At 40.0% G+C, this 19,028-nt stretch overlaps 1 long non-coding RNA gene across 3 annotated transcripts; it reads right to left on the bottom strand.

Moving 5' to 3' along the window:
• Window positions 1–5,152: 5,152 nt before the first annotated feature.
• Window positions 5,153–19,008, bottom strand: LOC144615926 (uncharacterized). 3 transcript variants are annotated; one of them, XR_013554650.2, is made up of 4 exons: window positions 18,562–19,008; window positions 9,868–9,962; window positions 9,662–9,783; window positions 5,153–5,346 (listed from the first exon to the last, which is right to left on the bottom strand). It is a non-coding gene; the product is annotated as an uncharacterized LOC144615926 (long non-coding RNA). The 3 variants fall into 3 exon arrangements; XR_013554652.2 differs by lacking the exon at window positions 9,662–9,783 and having other exon boundaries at window positions 9,837–9,962; XR_013554651.2 differs by lacking the exon at window positions 9,868–9,962 and having other exon boundaries at window positions 18,562–19,003.
• Between the last annotated feature and the right edge of the window lie 20 nt (window positions 19,009–19,028).

Below are 19,028 nucleotides of genomic sequence, written 5' to 3'. Positions count from 1 at the left end.
CACTTATGACAGTGGTTAATTATCAGCCAGAGAGAAAAGATTCCCCTCCCCCCTTTTGTATACTGAGTTGTTTGATTATTTTCTTCTATTGTTTTAAAAATGATAAACTCTATTCTTCTATCAATTAGCTTAATTTTTCAACTCATGTACTTGAGCATATTTTCTAAAACCATATAAAGGTAAGCATATAGTTGAAAGCAAAGACTCTAGAGCCAGACTACTGTGATTTGAATCCTAGCTTCACACATATGGTGCATAGGAGCTGGGTAAGTCACAAAACCTCTTCATACCTCAGTTTCTTCATCTGAAAAGTGGGGATTATAATAATCCCTAACTCATAGGATTGTTGTGAGGATCAAAGGAGCCAAATATATATAAAACACCTGGCAACAAGTGGTAGCCTTTCCAAGTTGGTAGTGTAACTTATAACCTTTGGTAAAATGGAAGCTATAGATGGAAATGTTGGTATAAATGCAAAAGTATGCAATAAATAAAGAAAATAATCGGTCTATTCCCTAATTCTGAGGATTCTTCTTGTTTATTATCCTAATATTCCACTTGGATAATATTTACTAGCCTGAGGCATTGAGTGGAATTGCTGGTATTCTTTCTAGTAGTCAAGGGAAATGTTAGGAAGAGAGTGACATCATTCTTACTGTCAAACCTATAACTTGGCCTGTGGTGTTTTACATGAAACAAAAGCCACACTCTTTGATGTTTATGTCTAACCCCAGATGGTCCCATTTTTCTGCCTGTGACATTTGTGTGATGTCTAGAGCAGTGGTAGTCTTTTCATAACCACAAGGAGGCTTGCTGATGCACAGAGCTGGCAGAGTGGAAAGATAGAAAGAACCTTGACCCTTGATGATGTCACCAGACTCTGGAATTAAGCAACCTAGGAGCCATGTTGTCATGTGAGGTGAGAAATCTCTTGTTTTTTTAAGCTATTTTTAATTCCCATTTTATATTGCATTTGAAAGCATCCTATACATGCAAAACATATGTCTCATTCTACTTAGTAACTTTTTATGGGTTTATTATTTGTATTTTTTAAATTTTTTATTATTTTCTAAATGTTTATTTTTGAGAGAGAAAGACAGAGAGAGACAGAACGTGAATAGGGGAAGGGCAGAGAGAGAAGGAGACACAATCTGAAGCAGGCTCCAGGCTCTGAGATGTCAGCACAGAGTGCGACTCGGGGCTCGAACTCCTAAACCACAAGGTCATGACCTGAGCCGAAGTCGGACGCTTAACAAACTAAGCCACCCAAGCACCCTGTATTATTTGTACTTTTAAATGATTAGTCACATGTTGGGGTGCCTGGATGGCTCAGTTGGTTAAGCGTTTGACTTTTAGTTTAGGCTTAGGTCATGATCTCATGGTTTGTGAGTTCGAGCACCACATTGGGCTCTGTGCTGACAGTGCAGAGCTTGCTTGGGATTCTCTCTCTCTCCCTCTCTCTGTCCCTCCTTTGCTCCCTCCCTCCCTCTCTCTCTCTCAAAACAAACAAACAAACAAACATAAAAAAATAAATGATTAGTACACATTTAAAAATTTGTCAGCTTTGGGGCACCTGGGTGGCTCAGTGTGTTGAGCGTCCGACTTCGGCTCAGGTCATGATCTTGTGGTCCATGGGTTCAAGCCCCACATCAGGCTCTGTGCTGACGGCTCAGAGCCTGGAGACTGCTTTGGATTCTGTGTCTCTCTCTCTCTCTGCCACTCCCCTGTTCACTCTCTGTCTCTCTCTCTCTCTCTCAAAAATAAATAAATGTTAATTTTTTTAATTTGTCAGCTTTAATATACAATACAGCAAATATTAATAACTACAACCAACATAAACAAAGCTGTTGGGGTCTTCAGCAACTTTTAATAGTGTAGTTCCTAAGATCAAAAATTTGAGAACTACACTCTGTATTATTTCACGATACCCCGTTATATTATTTCAATATACCCTGTTTATTTTGGCTGTTCTCATATTGTGGACATTTAGTTTGTTTCCAAATATTTGCTATTGCAGAGAATACTGTAAGGACAATTTTTTAGGTATTTTAAAAGCTTTATTATGTACAATTTCAAGTATACACAAAAGCAGAGAGAAAAAAATGATACTAATGTCTGAATCACCCAGATTCAACGATTATCAGCATATGGATAATCATATTTCATCCAAACCTTCCATTTCCTCCACTCAGATTATTTTTAAAACCATCCCAGGTTTTGGCGCCTAGGAGACTCAGTTGGTTAAACATGTCTGACTTTGGCTCTGGTCATGATCTCACAGTTTGTGGGTTTCAGCCCCACATCGGGCTTTGCGCTAACAGCCCAGAACCTGGAGCCTGCTTCAGATTCTGTGCCTCGTTCTCTCTCTGCTCCTCCCTTGCTCACTTGCTCTCTCTCACAAAAATAAATTAATGTTAAAAAAAATTTTTTAACCAGCCCAGTTTTAATTTAATCTGTAAATATTCCTGTGTATTTCCCTAAAATATAAGAATTGTTTTCAAACATAACTACAATACTTTATCACACCTAAAGAACGTTTTAACATTTCCTTGATATTAAATAAATGTCTAATTAGTGTTCACACTTGTCTAAATGCCTTACAATTTCTTTTTTTTTTTAGTTTGAATCATGACGTAAATGAAGTTCACGTGTTATACTTGTTTGATAATTATCTTAAATCTCTTTTGATCCATGGTCTCCCTTTACATCATTTAAAATTTTCCTTTATTGGGGAGCCTGGGTGGCTCAGTCGGTTGAGCATCCAACTTTGGCTCAGGTTCTAATCTCACAGTTCATGAGTTTGAGCCCTGCATCAGGCTCTTTGCTGTCAGCATGGAGCCCTCTTCAGATCCTCTGTCCCCCTCTCTCTGCCCCTCCCTTGCTCACGTACTCTCTCTTTCTCTCTCAAAAATAAATAAACATTAAAAAATTTTTCCTTTATTTCTAGGGGCACCTGGATGACTCAGTTGGTTGAGCACCTGACTCTTGATTTTGGCTCAGGTAGTGATCAAGGTTTGTGGGGTTGAGCCCCGTGTTGAGCCCTTGCTTGGTGTGGAGTCTGCTTGAGATTCTCTCTCTCCCTCTGCCTCTCTCTCTCTCTCTCTCTCTCTCTCTCTCTCAAAAAATGTTTTTCCTTTATTTCTTCCTGTTGATAAAACCAGGTTATTTTCCTACACTTTCTCCACAGCCTGCATTTAGATGATTGCCTCTACCATGTAGTTTCACATGTTTCTCTGACCCTTGTGTTTCCTGTAAACTGGTGGTTAGATCTAGAGACTTGTTCAATTGAGATTTTTCAAGGGGCTGGACTAAGACTGCTTTCTAAGTGTTGATGTGTAATTCCATCATGAGACATTTGGTATCTGGCTCTTTTTTGTGGGCTGTTAACAGCAATATCCGTTGATGCATCAGAACCTGAAAAATGATATTAGTCAAATTCTCTATTTCTTATAGGAAACTCCTTTGTGAGAAGAAATCTCTCAGTTCCATTATCCCGAGGTAGCGATTATAAGAGAAAAAAAGAAAAGGGTCTGATTTCTCCCCTTTATTTATTAGTTTTTGTTGTTTCTTTTCGAGAGAGAGAAAGCAGAGGAGGGGCAGAAAGAGAGAGGGAGACAGAGGATCTGAAGCAGTTCTGCAGACTCTGCACTGTGCAGAGCCCAGTGTAGGGCTTGAACTCACGAACCATGAGATCATAACCTCAGCCAAAATCGGATACTTCACCCACTGAGCCACCCAGGCGCCCCACCTTTATTTACTAGTTTTAAAGATAATGAGTTGGCTCCCTAGCACCCTCCCAAGATGAATAAGGAAGTTTTGTTTCACGTTGTTTAAAAGGGTGGACCTTTTAAGGGTTGCTGTAGGTAGGGAGCAAGAGGGATTCATACATTGCTTGTGGGAGTATAAACTGATACAACCACTTTGGAGATCTACCTGCGACTTGTCTGAACCATTCTGTATAGCCGATGTAAGTGAGTGCTATATCCATCAACAGATACGTATAAAAATGTTCATAGCAGCACTATTTGTAATAGCCACAAACTGGAAACAACTCAAATGACTTTCAGTAGAATGGATAAATAAATTGAGGTATAATCATATAATGGAATAAACATATCAAAGAAAAAAAAGAACAAGATATTGCCATATTACAACAACATGGATGAACTTCAGATGTAACACTGAGCAAAAGAAGCCATCCACAAAAAAAGTACATACTGTATTATTCCACTTATGTGGGACTAACAGGCAAAGCTAATTTATAGTGATAGAGGTCAGAATAATGTCATCTTTGACAGATACTAATTAGGAGGGAGTAGGAGGGAGTAGGAGGGCTTAGGGGAGTATTGCTAATATTCCTGTAGCCAGAACTTACTATATATAAGTTATGCTTCAACAAAAAGGTTTTAATGTTTAATGGGGGGGGGGAGGGGAAGAGAGAGGGAGACAGAGAATCTGAAGCAGGCTCTTCGCTGTCAGCACAAAGCCTGATGTGGGGCTCAAACCCATAAACTGTGAGATCATGACTTGAGCCAAAGTTGGATGCCCAACCAACTGAACCACCCAGGCACCCCAATAAAAAGTTTTTTAAAAAGGAATACCAAAGTAAGGATATATATCTGTGTTGCTTATATGAATAAAGACTTTCTGTAAGAAAACACAAAAAAACTAATATCAGTGGTCTGAGGAGAGGTAGGGCAGGGCAGGTTGGGAGAAGTTTTTGCCATAAAACTTCTTCATATTTAAAAATTTTTGAGCTGTGTGAATATATTATTTTTTTAATTGTTTACCTAGTAGAATCCTATCTCCAAATTGATCTAGCCTGCTTTTTGTCACACAGGTGTCTAGTGTTTGTTTCCCAACCTTTTTCCTCTTTTTTGTGACAATCCTGAAATATGACATATGGAACAATTATTGAAAAACTGACATAATTACTTTAAATAATGTTTATTAAAAGTCCTAAACATTGAAAGCTCAAATATTCTACAAAAGACAGTGTATTCAAATGTCAAACTATTATGCATATGTTAATTATAGGAAATATTCTGTGTCTTACCTGGTCTGACTATGGATACCCTGCAAGTTGTGACTGAATTTGCCCCATTTGTTCATAATAAACAAAATCAGTTGCAATAGAGCAATGTTACTTACAACATCTTTTTATTCTCTGTGAGAAATGATTCCTTCTCAGATAGGACTTGTCTTGGTCAAAATGCCAATATTTAGTTGTAGACATCTTTGGAGGATGCATGCCTGAGAGCAAATCAGTGTCAGTCTTCTAAAGAGTCCTCTCCCTCTTACTGACAATGATCCAGTGAACTTGAAGGGCCCATAGCAAAAGGGGTACTGAGGAAGAAGTCAGAGCGAAAAGAATAAGTATAGCAGAATTTCTAGTGGGTGGATTGGCCCCACCCACTAGAAACAGCCACTGTGAACGTGATAAATTATAAAAATAAGGAAATCAGCCCATCTGTAAGCCAAAACAAAAACAAAACAAAATCTCTTCTCACATATTTAGTTAAAAATTTAAAAATTATTCTTAGTGTATTACCCTCGTGAACAAACATGATCCATTTACAAATCTTCAATGTCATACTTTCCTTTGTTTATCTGAACAAATACCATGAGTTCCCTTCTTTTCTTTCTTTTTTTTTTTTTTTTTAATTTATTTTGAGAGACAGAGATCATGAGCAGGGGAGGGGCAGAGAGAAAGGGAGAGAGAGAGAATCCCAGGCAGGTTTCACACTCAGTGAGGAGCCTGACGAGGGACTAGATTTGAGGTTATGACCTGAGCCAAAATCAAGAGTCGGTCACTTAACCAGCTGAGCCACCCAGGTGCCCCTCCAAAGGCAAATCTTAAAGGGGATTTGCATATATTCAGATATAGAAGAAAGCCTGTAATTCTGCTATGTTAAGAAGCTGGGTTTGGTAATTACCTTTTATGACCCTATGGGTTGTCTTAAATCAGGTAAGTGGTTGTTCTGTCCCACTTGGCATAGGCTGGTACTGTAGTCTGTATGTTTGTGGCCATCCAAAATTCATGTTGAAATACTAACACCTGTGGTATGCTATTAGGAGGTGGGACCTGTGGGTGATTAGATGAGAAGGTCAGAGCCTTCATGAATAGGATTAGTGTCCTTATAAAAGAAGTCCAGGAGGGCTCTCTCTCCCTGCTTCTATCATATGAGGACATAGCAAAAAGATAGCTGTCTCTAAACCAGGAAGAGGGCCTTCACCAGCCATTAAATCTGCCAGCACCATGATCTTGGACTTCCAGAACTGTGAGAAATAAGTGTTTGTTGTTTATAAGCTACGATATTTCTGTTAAAGCATCCCAAACAGACTAAGACAACTAGGATCACTTACTTGGGCTGGAATTTCCAAGATGGCCTTATTCACATGTTCAGTGCCTCGTGGGAGCTGGGCCTCTCTAGCTGCAAGGTAAGGCTTCTTCCCTGGTGCTTCAGGGTTCCAAGAGAGAGGATGAAGAGGCTGACAGGCCTCTAAAGGGCCAGGCCAGAATTGACACAGCATTTCTTCTGTTATATTCTATTGGCCAAAGCAAGTCACTTGCTGACTCAGATTCAAGGGCAAGAGAAATGACTTCCCCTCTTGGTGGGAGGAGTGGCGTGCATATACATAATCTACCATAGTAAGAAAAGTGGGGGATGCAAATCTTTGCTTTCAAAATTTAGCTGAGGTTATTTGCATTTTAAGACAAACAAAATGCCATTTAAGAAACAACTAACCTTGGAAATAATAAGGGTAAAGAGATTAGATATCATTATTATTAGGGGTAGAGGTGGTGCCTGGGTGGCTTGGTTGAGTGTTCAACTCTTTTTTTTTTTTTTAATGTTTATTTCTTTTTGAGAGAAAGAAAGAGCACAAGTGGGAGAGGGACAGAGAGAGAGAGAGAGAGAGAGAGAGGGAGACAGAGGACCCTAAGGGGGCTCTATGCTGTCAGCACAGAGCCCAATGCAGGGCTCAAACTCGGAACCATGAGATCATGACCTGAACTGAAGTCCCACACTTAACTGACTGAGCCACCCAGGTGCCCCAAGTGTCTGACTCTTGATTTCAGCTCAAGTCATGATCCCAGGATCATAGGATCAAGCCCTGGTCGGGCTCCGTGCTGAGTTTAGAGTCTGCTTAAGATTCCCTCTCTCTCTACCTCTGCCCCTCTCCCCAACTCACACCCTCTCTCTAAAAAATAATAAATAAAAATAAATTTTTTCTCAAGAAATCATTTTTGGGGAATTTTATACTTGAGAGGATGAGAGTTGCTGACTGGCCACGTTAAAGTGGAGGAGAGAAAAGAGAGGGAGGGATATAATTTCTGAAAGAAGGGTTTAGCAATGTATTTCTCTTGAAACACACAAAGAAGGGAGAGAGTATTTATCATCTGAATATTTACTAAGGAAATAGAATTCAAACACTGGCAAAAGTTATTCTTGGTGTATTGGCTTCCCTGCCTCTCCCTCCAGCATGGCAGAAGCAACAGGGAATGGAGGGAGGATAGGAACCCAAACCCTTTCCTGTCCAGACCAAGTGCCCTACCAGCTCTGTGTAAAGGGTTTACTGAAGGCTTGGGGTAACTAGAGGGAATTACAATATGGTGGAGGATCCTCAAATTGGATACTAAATATGATGGTTCCCAAAGGCCAAGGAAAAGGAAAAAAAAGAACCCTTCTACAGGGATGCTAGTCTTGCTTTCTTGTCTTAAAATCTACCTTTTACTTCCTCCTCTCAAAGAAAGCACTCCATCTTTGATCCTTCCCAGTGCACATTTTCTCACACACACACATACACACACACACACACACACACACACACACACACACCAAGATGCCCATGTGTGGGTAAGAAATAAAGCCTTCACAGACAATGAGCCTGTCACTCTCAGCTGCTCAGAGAACCAGCAGGTGTTGTGAAATTACCATCTTCTTTTACCCTATTAAACTAGGTTACATTCTTAATAGCAATAGCAATAACAAAATTGTCGACCACTTTCCATGTACCAGATGCCTTTCCAACCACATCTATATTAGTGCATTTAAATCTCACAACAATCCTTTGGGTACAGATATTATCTCCATCCTTGATGTGAGGACAGTGAAACACAGAGAGGTTAAGTAACTTCTCCAAGGTCACACAGGTAATCAGTAGAAAAGCAGGGATTCACAGCCTGATAATTCCCAGAACCACACTCGTGAGCCTGAACCATGCAGCCTCTCTTTTGCAGGGCTTCCTCTCCTACCAACTTCTCTGTAAGAAAGCCAGCAGTTGACAAACTCATCCTCTGGTGAGGGTGAGCCTCTGGGCAGGTAAGCACTGTTGTCTCTAGTTGCATATGTGTAAGAAATTAGGAAGGATACTTTTGTTAGCAGTGGCTATTTCTGGATGCTGGAATAAAGGGCAAATTATTTACCTTTTTAAAATATGTATTTTCTTATAATTACTATATATTTCCTCAGTGATTTTTTAGAAGCCCCCCACAGTCTTTCTTACTCTTTTCAGTCCCCTAACCTCCTGGGACTAACAGGAGCACAGACGAGCTTCAAGAACAAGGTATCACTTGAAAGCATTGCTTCAGATACAAAGTGTGTCCACAACACCCTGATTTATTGGACACCACTGTGTAGAACAAACATGTCTCTTCTCCAACTCTCAGTATGGCACCTGAATCTGTATTAATGAAGAACAAGGTTCTTTGTGGGAGGGAGTGCGGTTTTCTCTGGGGTAGCAAGTAATTTAACCAACAGGTAGGAGGGTGGATGTCTCAGGGCCATAATGCATGCCTCCTGTCATGGTTTCCACAGTCCTGGGTACTATAGTAATGCTTCCCACAGACCGCTGTATGTGCCAAAGCCCAAGTCCACAGCTGCTTGAGTTGCCTATGAAAGTATCTATGAAAGATGTCTCCAGAACTAAAAAAAAAAAAAGAAAAAAAGAAATGAAACCTTTAGTCCTTCCATTTATCTTAGCCTGTGTGAGGCTGCACTGGTCCAAAGTAGAGCATGTGCAACTGATTCCTGGAAATAGGGGCCTGTGGACTTTATGGGCCAAGTGGTTGGGCTTTCCAATGGGACAGCCCAAAAGAAGGGTCTCAAGGGTAATTTTCATGAAGGCAGATTTAAGTCACTGGATGAGTGGCTTAGAGTCCAGTCCCTCTTGGGCCAGAGTTGGAGGTGATGTGCTTTCCTGACACTAAGTAGGAGATATGTTCAGGTTGCACAGTACTGGGTCCTGCTATGGATCCCAGGAAGAATGCTATAGCAAGGCATGGGCATTCCTTAGGGGCAGGTGTTAAGGGTAGATTAGGTTGTCCTTTTGGGATAGCTCTTAGTTCTGCCAAGAGTGAAAAAACTAAAACTTAGCCACATTCCTTTGACCTAAGTTCTGGGCCTCAGGAGATGTAAGACTCTTGGGATGGAGGTACATCAGGCTTTTTTTTTCTTTTAGGTTCTAGAGAGGTCTTGGTTTTCTGAACATATTAAGAGCACCTCCAAGAAAAGCACAGCCAACTTTAATACATAAACCCCCATTCATAAGAACCCTAATTCTTAAAGGTACCTTAGTGATCTTTACAATAAATGAAACCCATGGTGAGTCACATATTGAAAGGATCATCTTGTGATGTTGAGAGAGAAAATGGACCCACCTGGACAGATCCACTTGGAGACAGATCACTACTTGCTACAGAGTCTTGTTGGTCCTCCCTCCACATATTCCATCACCAAAGCTATGTTCTGGGTTCTATTATGTGAAGTCAGTCAGGTGTGGCTACAGAAGAAAAGACAGGAAAGGCTCAGGAAAACAATGTTTATTATACTCACAAGTCCTGGAGACTCAGGAGACAGAGCACACCATGCAGGGCCACACGGGAAAGCGCCAGTGTCCGTTAAGAGGCAAAAGGGACAAGAGTGAGGGGAGAGCTGAGGCCACAAACTTTACCAAAGTTTCTGTAGGAAAAACAAGGCAGGGCAGAGTAAACAGCTTAGCATTGGCTAATCTGAACAATTTCTTTTATATATATATATATATATATATATATATATTTACTTATATATATATTTATATTTATATTTATATTTATATTTATATTTATATTTATATTTATATTTATTTATTTAGAGAGAGAGCACAGGCAGGGCAGGGGGGCAGAGAGAGAGAGAGACTGAGAATCCCAAGCAGGCTCCTCGCATGGTCAGCACAGAGCCTGATGCAGGGCTCCAACCCATGAAACAATGAGATCATCACCTAAGCTGAAATCAAGAGTCAGACACTTAACCAACTGAGCCACTCAGGCGCCCCTAATCTGAACAGTTTCTATGGGCTCTAAGCTATAGGGATGGTTTCTTGTTGCTTAGTGCCCGGCCCTGGGATGATCAAGGCGAGGTATGGCTCTGGATTGGTTAGCTTGCAAATGAAAGACATGCTCCCAGCTGAGCCCTTTGCTGTCTCTAAGAATTGGCTAGCCTCAGGATAGGTAGTCTCCCCAGCCAGGAAGGTTTTCAAGGTATCAAAACATCATAGTATACAGGAAATAAAAAATATAAACAACACAGGCTATTGCTGCATAACAAATGATCCCAAATGTAGCAGCTTCATATAAACATTATCTCATAGTTTCTGTGAGTCAGGATTTCAGGAATGGTTTAACTTGGTGATTCTGTCTCTCTGGAGGTTGCAGTCAAGATGTTAGTCTACAGTAATCTGAAGGCTCAGTTGAAGGAAGATCAGTTTCTAAGGCTACTCATAGGAATATTGGCAAGAAGCTTTTTCCCTTGCTAATGATTGGAAGGAAGATTCAGTTCCTCATTACATGGCCCCATCCATAGGCTGCTTCACTGTCCCCACAACATGGCAGCTGGCTTTCCCCAAAGGAGGTGATCCAAGAGAAGAGGCAAAGAGGAAGTCATGATGCATTTTATCACCTACTCTCAGAGCTCACAGGTCCTCGCTTCTGCTACATTTCATTTGCTAGAAGTGATTCACTAAGTCTCATTCACACTCAAGGAGATAGAAGGGGTATCAAAGAAGTAAAACCGTCACAAAGTCCAACACCAACTTGATCTCCACAAAGTAAGCCTAAGGGCATTTTTGCAAAGGTCATACTGTCCTAGTTTGCCCCAGATCCAATGATTCAGTCTTTCGAAGACCATGAATTTTAAACCATGAAACTTCTCCCATTTTTAGATTAGAGATCTAGGATTTGAGGGTGAATCTGTTTTGGGGTCTGTACAAAGTGGAGGCTTCCAATTCCCCCAGAGTGAGGTTTCAGAAAGCTGTGCTTTAAAGACTAGGGGTAGAATGACAGGGTGTAGAGATGGGTTGGAATGTGTAAGATAGGGATGCTATCAACCCCTTGTTTGTAGAGTGGGCTTTCTTCTTATAGCTACCACTGTAGACTGGCTATGCTGCTTATCAAACATTACCAAACATCACTGTAAATAAAGGAAAAACATAGGTGAAGAAAAAGAGGAGGAAGATGGTTTAAAGCGTTTGAGTAAATCAATAGTGGAAAGGTAGAAGATGTGGAATTAAAAATTTTAAATATGTGTGTTCCTTTACTTTAAAGAAAATGTGGAATAAAAAAAATGTGTCTCTCAAATTCCAGTAGTGGGTCATCCTAAAAGATATACAGCATACCTGATTAGTGCTCCTAAAAACTGTTAAGGTCATCAAAAGTCTGAGAAACTCACAGCCAAGAAGAGTCAAAGGAAACAAGACAACTGATTGTAATGAAATATCCTGCATAGAATCCTGGACTAGAAAAAGACATTAGAGGGGCGCCTGGGTGGCGCAGTCGGTTAAGTGTCCGACTTCAGCCAGGTCACGATCTCGCGGTCTGTGAGTTCGAGCCCCGCGTCAGGCTCTGGGCTGATGGCTCGGAGCCTGGAGCCTGTTTCCGATTCTGTGTCTCCCTCTCTCTCTGCCCCTCCCCCGTTCATGCTCTGTCTCTCTCTGTCCCAAAAATAAATAAAAAACGTTGAAAAAAAAAATTAAAAAAAAAAAAAAAGAAAAAGACATTAGATAAAAAGTATGAAAAACTAAGGAAATCTGAATTAACTATGGACTTTAGTTCATAATAATGTATTGATACTGCTTCATTAATAATAACCAATGTACCATACTAAGGTAATGTGTTAATTATCAACTGGGTGTGAGGTATAGGAGAACTCTCTGTACTATCTTCTCAAATTTTCTGCAAATCTAAAAATGTTCTTTAATTTTTTTTAATGTTTTATTTATTTTTGAGAGAGAGAGAAAGAGAGCACAAGTGGGAGAGGGGCAGAGAGAGAGAGGGAGACACAGAATCTGAAGCAGGCTCCAGGCTCTGAGCTGTCAGCACAGAACCCGACACAGGGCTCACACTCATGGACCATGAGATCATGACCTGAGCTGAAGTTGGACACTTAAGCAACTGAGCCACCCAGGTGCCCCTCTAAAAATGTTCTTTAAAAAGGCTACTGAAACTAGTATGTTTTTGCCCAATACCGACCAGAATTTTATACAGAGAGGAGAACATCTCTCTGAGCATTGGCTTATCAGTGATGCGCCGTGAACATTTTTGCTTTGAGCTTGAAAAGGTAACAGAAAAATTAAAAGTTATTAATCAAATTTAAGTAAGTTCCTACTAAAATTAAATCGCTCAAATGGCAGAGTTGTGATTCTGGGGTTTCTTTTCATTCAAACAGAGTAGTAAAGGCTCTTGTGATCAGAAAGACTTGATATCTGCAAGAGAAACTTTAACTTCTAGGCCTAAGACAATTGCTTAGAATCAGGGGAAAAATGCTTTTATAAGAAATAGTTCTTTTTTTCTGAAAGATGTTTCTTTCTTTTTTTCTTTTCAGAAAGAGAGCCCACATGAGTGAGGGAAAGGGACAGAGGGAGAGAGAGATTTTCAAGCAGGCTCCACGCTCAGCAGGGCTCCATCTCATGACCAAAAGGTCATGACCTGAGCCAAAATCAAGAGTCTGACACTTAACTGACTGCACCACCCAGGCGCCCCAAAACATGTTTCTTAAAATTTAAGTCACATCACCAAGGCATGTTTTGTTCTGACATTTTCGCCTCCCCAAAGGAAACAAACAAAGAAACAAGACTGTTGGGCTCTTCAGATGATTATGATTCCCCTTTTACAAGTTAATAAGACAAATTGTTTTAAAAAATCAAAGCGTTTTTTTTTTTTAATGTTCATCCATTTATTTTGAGAGAGAGTGCAAGCAAGGGGAGGAGCAGAGAGAGAGGAAGAGGGAGAATCCCAAGCAGGCTCTGTGCTGTCTCTGTGCTGACAGCACAGAGCCCAGTGTGGGGTTCACTGTGAGATCATGACCTGAGCCAAAATCAAGAGCTGGGCGCTTAACTGGCTGAGCACACCCACCCCCCAAAATCAAAGTGTTTTTTTAACAGTTTTATAAACCTAAAGCAGAAATTGCTTTTGCCTCAACTAAGATTAATAGAAGACTAAACCCAAGAAATTAGAAATAAGGTATAAAAAAAAAAGGGAATAAATAGAAGTTAAAAGTAATAAATCAAAACATAAGATATTTGGAGCCCAAAAACAGTGAAACAAATGGATGAGATATAAAGAGCCAGAAGCCAATAAACTTTTGCAAATAAAAAGTTAATATTTTAATATCAGAGTTTAATCTACATATTTGTGTATAAATGTGACCATTTATGCTATTTATAAAGGCAGTAAGATGTCCAGTAATAAGAAAATAATTATAACGCTTTTATAAATTGGGGAAATGTGTATGTATTTAAAAAAATCATCTTTTTAAAAAATTTTGTTAGTTTATTTATTTATTTTGAGAGAGAGGGAGCGAGCGCAAGTGGGGGAGGAGCAGAGAGAGAAGGAGAGAGAGAGAATCCCAAGCAGGCTCTGCACTGTTAGCTCAGAGCCCTTTGCAGGGCTGGAACTCATGAACCTGTGAGATTCTGACCTAAGCAGAAATCAAAAGTCAGACACTAACCGACTGAGCCACCCGGGTGCCCCTAAAAAAAATCATCATTTTGAAGATTATCAGAAGACATTGGGGAAATGTTTATAATAAAAATGGTAAGTTTAACAAAGTACATATATAGTGATTCTAATTTTTTTAAGTTATTAAAATACATATGTGTTTCCTCAAAATGTTAAACATAGACTTAACCATATGACTCAGTAATCCTGAGTCATATATATATACTTTCATATATATCCAAAAGAAATGAAAACTTATGTCTCTGTAAAAACATACACATGAATGTTCAGAGCAGCATTATTCACAATAGCTACAGTAGAAACAACCCAAATGTTTATCAACTGATAATGGATAAAACAAAATTTGATATATTTATAAAATACGTTATTTGGCAATGAAAAGGAATGGCGTACTGTTAATGCTGCAGCATGGATGAATCTTGAAAACATTATGCTAAGCTGAAAGAGGCCAGACACAAAAGGCCACATATTGTATGATTCCATTTATTTTGAATATTGAGAATAGGCAAATCAATAGAAATGAAATAGATCAGGGGGCCATGTGCTGGCTCAGTCGGTGGAGCATGAGAGTCTTGATCTCGGGGTTGTGAATTTGAGCCCCATGTTGGGTGTAGAGATTACTTAAAAATAAAATCTTAAAAAGAAAAAAAAGGCAATAGTTAGTGGTTGCCAGAGACTGGGGTCTGACTGCTAATGGGTAAGGGGCTTCGTTTGGGGATGATAAAAATATTCTAAAATTATACTGAACAGGGCTGTACAACCGTCAGTATATGTAATACAAAATGTCAGTATATTTCAATAGTTTTTACTTCTAGATGTTGGAATTACATCAGATTTTATTTTCCTTTTTTTTTTGGCATTTTCCAAATTTTCTGCAAAAAACAAATTTATTTATTTATTAATGTTTATTTATTTTTGAGAGACAGAGACAGCGTGAGCAGGCAAGAAGCAGAGGGAGAGGGAGACACAGAATATGAAGCAGGCTCCAGGCTCTGAGCTGTCAGCACAGAGCCTGATGTAGGGCTCAAACTCATGAACTACAAGATCATGAGCTGAGCTGAAGTTGGCCTCTTCACCGACTGAACCACCCAGGTGCCCCAACACAAATGTTATTTAAAACAGTTACTGGGATGCCTGGGTCGCTCAGTCAGTTAAGTGTCTGATTTTGGCTCAGGTCATGAGCTTGCTGTCCGTGGGTTCAAGCCCCGCGTTGGGCTCTGTGCTGACAGCTCAGAGCCTGGAGCCTGCCTCAGACTCTGTGTCTCCGTCTCTCTCTACACCTCCCCTGCCGCACTCTGTCTTTGTCTGTCAAAAATAAATAAACATTGAATAAAATTTTTTTAACAAATCGTTGTTCAATCAGTGTTAATCCAGGTGTAATCTCTGGGTAGGTATTTGTCCTTAAATTGCCACTGGTCTGCAACACAATACAGAAATTGAAAGTAAATACCTAGAAACTTTTAATAACTATTTTACATTGCTGTAACATCCAAACATATGATCACTCTAATAATTCTGTTTTGCGCAAGTATTGGTCCTCAGTGGATTGGGAGAAAAAAAATTGAAACCTGCTTCTTTGCTACAGATAGAGAAGCTCTGCCCTAGAAAATTCCTAATGTTTTATCAGAAAATGTTTAGATCAAAGGCTATGAGTACAGAGGTTGAGGAAAGCAAGTAAAAACTAAAATAGATTAAAATAAAATATGTAAATAACAATAACAGTACAAATGATTAGAGCAAATTGTGTCTTTTAAAAGAGATAAAAGCAAAAAGCTTACTGGCTGAACAAAATCAATTGAAAAACCACTCGTGTTCCAGTTAGACAGACAGCAGAGGTGGGCTTGGCTTCACCTCCCACAGCAGCATCCCCGGAAAGAGATAGTGCTCTCATCCTTTCCAGCTCAAGCTTCCAAAATAAAACACCAAAGGAAGTCCCCTATTTGCCTCTTGATAATGGTTCCTACTTCTTGTTAAGGGTGCTGGGTTGTCACAGGGGTGGGACCAATGTAATGTGCAAAAGGCTTGGTCTGTACACACCCTGGGGGAAACTTGCTCTTCTGAGGTGAGATGGAATGTCCTCTTACTTCTTCCCTGGGTTGGAATCACAAGGTCAAAAAGTCTCCCGGGGTGGGGGGCACCTGGGTGGCTCAGTGGGTTTTGGCTCAGGTCATGATTTCATGGTTTGTGAGTTCAAGCCCCAAGTTGGGCTCTGTGCTGATGATGTGGAGCCTGCTTGGGATTCTTTCTCTCTCTCTCTCTCTCTGCCCCCCCCCCCCCCGCCCTTGCTTGGCTATTATGGATAATGCTGCTGTGAACATGGGTGTACAAATATATCTGTTCCAGTCCCTGCTTTCCTTCTCTCGTGAATATACCCAGAAGTGAAGTTGCTGGATCATATGGAACTCTATATTTAATTTTCTGAGGAAGTGCCATATTTTTTCCCATGGTGACTGTACCTTTCACATTCCCACCAACAATTCACAAGGATTCCAACTTCTCCACATTCTTACTAACACTTGTTATTTTTTTTCTTTTCTTTTTTTTAAGTAATAGCTTTACTAATGGGTGTAGTGGTTATTTCATTGCAATTTTGATTTGTTCCTTAATGATTAGTGATGTTGAGCATCTTTTCATGTGCTTATCGTCCATTTGCATATCTTCTTTGGAGAAATGTCTATTCAAGTCCTTTGCCCATTTTTGAATTGGGTTTTTTTGTTATTGTTGAGTTGTAGGAGTTCTTTATTTATTGTGGATATTAATCCATTATCAGATATGTGATTTGTAAATACTTTCTCACCACTGAGTATGATGTTAGCTGTTCCTATATATGGGTTCCTATATATAGGGGTTCCTATATATGGGCTCTATTATGTTGGAGTAGGCTCTATTCCTAAATTGTTTAGTGTTTTTCATCATGAAAAGGATGTTAAATTATGTCAGATGCCTTTCCTGAATCAATTGAGATGATCATGTATTTTTCTCCCCTTCATTCTGTTAATGTGGTATATTACATTGATTTTTCTGTTAAGTCATCCTTGCATTCCAGGAATAAATTCCACTATGTTGTGGCATAATCCTTTCAATATGCTGCTAAATTCAGTTTGCTAGTACTTTGTTGAGGATTTCTGCTTCAGTGTTCCTAAGGGAGATTAGTCTTTAGGTTTCTTTTTTTGTATTGTCTTTGGCTTTGGTATCAGGATAATGCTGGCCTCATGCAATGAGTTAGGAAGTATTCCCTTTTCTTCAATTGTTTGGAAGAGTTTGAAAGAGATTGGTTAGTTCTTCTTTAAATGTTTAATAGAATTCTCCAGTGAAGCCATCTGGTTCAGGGCTTTTCTTTGTTCAAAGGTTTTGATTATTGATTCAGTCTCATTATTATATTTCTATTCAGATTTTCTATATCTTCACAATTCTGTCTGATTGTTTTTCTAGGAATTTTTCCATTTCATCTGGATTATTCAATTTGTCAGCATACAATTTTCATAATACTCTCTTAGAATATTTTTAAATTTCTGTAGAATTGGTAGTAATTTCCCACCATGTGTAATTTTTGAGCACACACCCATGTGCAAGGCGCCCTGGGTTAGGTTCTGGAATCCATCTTTGAGTATCATGACATCAGAAACTTCTAGTCCAGTGTACTTAAAAATGTGATTTATGGACAAAGTTGGATAACCTTACACTTTTCAGAATTATGTTAACTATATATATAAATTTAACATCGATTTCCAAGTTACATTCAATGAAGGAAAATGCTTATGATAGTCTTACTAGCCCTTACTTTTTGCTAAAGGTCTCTGGTCTCAGACTATATCTGGTACAAAGTCTTGGAGGCAGGACCAACTAGCATCAGTCCCCTCTGGTCCAGCACTGCTCATGGCACCACACACACTCAAGCCCAGTGTAGGAATGGGGCCCCTTTTTACTTTCTATTCCGTGTGGTATCCACACAGTAGATGACACAAGGCACACTAGTCTTAAGGATACAGTTTGATGGGTTTTTACATAAGTCTAAATGTGTGTAACTAACAGTAGATCAAAAATAGTCCCATCTCCCAGGAAAATCCTTTGTGTGTACATGAGACATGGGAAGATTTGGGCTCTTAAAGTTTCAGTCTGGCAGCAGTGTAGAGGAAGGAGAGTGATATGGGCTCTGAGTCTTTATCTGGGAGCCTTGCTGCAGGAAGCATCTGTGAATTCTGACTCTGTCAGGAGTGGCCTAGATGTCCCCATGTTCTAGAAATCAGGGTTGGCCTGAACCCTCCAACAAGCTCTACTTGTACTTACACGCACACCACATACATACATACCACACCTGCCGCACAGACCCATCCATTCAACATTTGTAGGCTTTGCAGATTCTGATTTGGTGGAGTATCCAGTGATAAAAAAGCCGTAGTCCTTGCCCTTCTGAAGGAGAGCCAGTGTTACTACCGCCCAGAGACCCCCAAGGGCTCATTTTCTGACTCTTTTAGATGTGGTTGGCAGTACCTGCCATATTCCTTTGTACCTTCCTTTGCTTCTCAGAAAACCCTAGCTCTGCTCCGTTGTGGGCATCACTCACTCACCTGAAGTGAGGTTGGGGGCAGGATCATCATGACTCTGATCATCTTGCTCTGCTCCTGCTTCCTCAGCCATAGCTACTAGAGGTGCCAGTTTGCTTATTTGTCCAGAAAGTAGGTCCAGGGATGTGAGATTAGAAAGATATAGGCTATTTAGCCTGGAAAGCACCCATTAGGAGGTAAGTAGATTATTCTAGAGAGGGATTTTATAAGAAGGAAGTGGACTGATTATTCATTGTCTATGAAAGAAGCATAAGAGAAACAGGCTCGGGTTAAGAAAGGAAAGCTAGTGTTCAGAGAGCAGAAAGAAAATCCTTGTGCAAAGAGTAGTCAGGGTGGTGCCACATGGCCTCCACCCCAGCCCTCTGAGAGGAGAGGACAGATAGCAGCCCAGAGGAGAGTTTCGTAGTTCTCCTGACTCCGGTGATGGGCAGGGTTGGGCTGGCACTCTGGTCCTGCTAACTGAACGGTTC

This window comes from Panthera onca, chromosome A3, assembly GCF_046562875.1.
Source record: "Panthera onca isolate mPanOnc1 chromosome A3, mPanOnc1 haplotype 2, whole genome shotgun sequence".
Lineage (NCBI taxonomy): Eukaryota > Metazoa > Chordata > Mammalia > Carnivora > Felidae > Panthera > Panthera onca.
The sequence above is the reverse complement of the archived record's forward strand: the minus strand, read 5'-3'. Positions and strand labels throughout refer to the sequence as shown.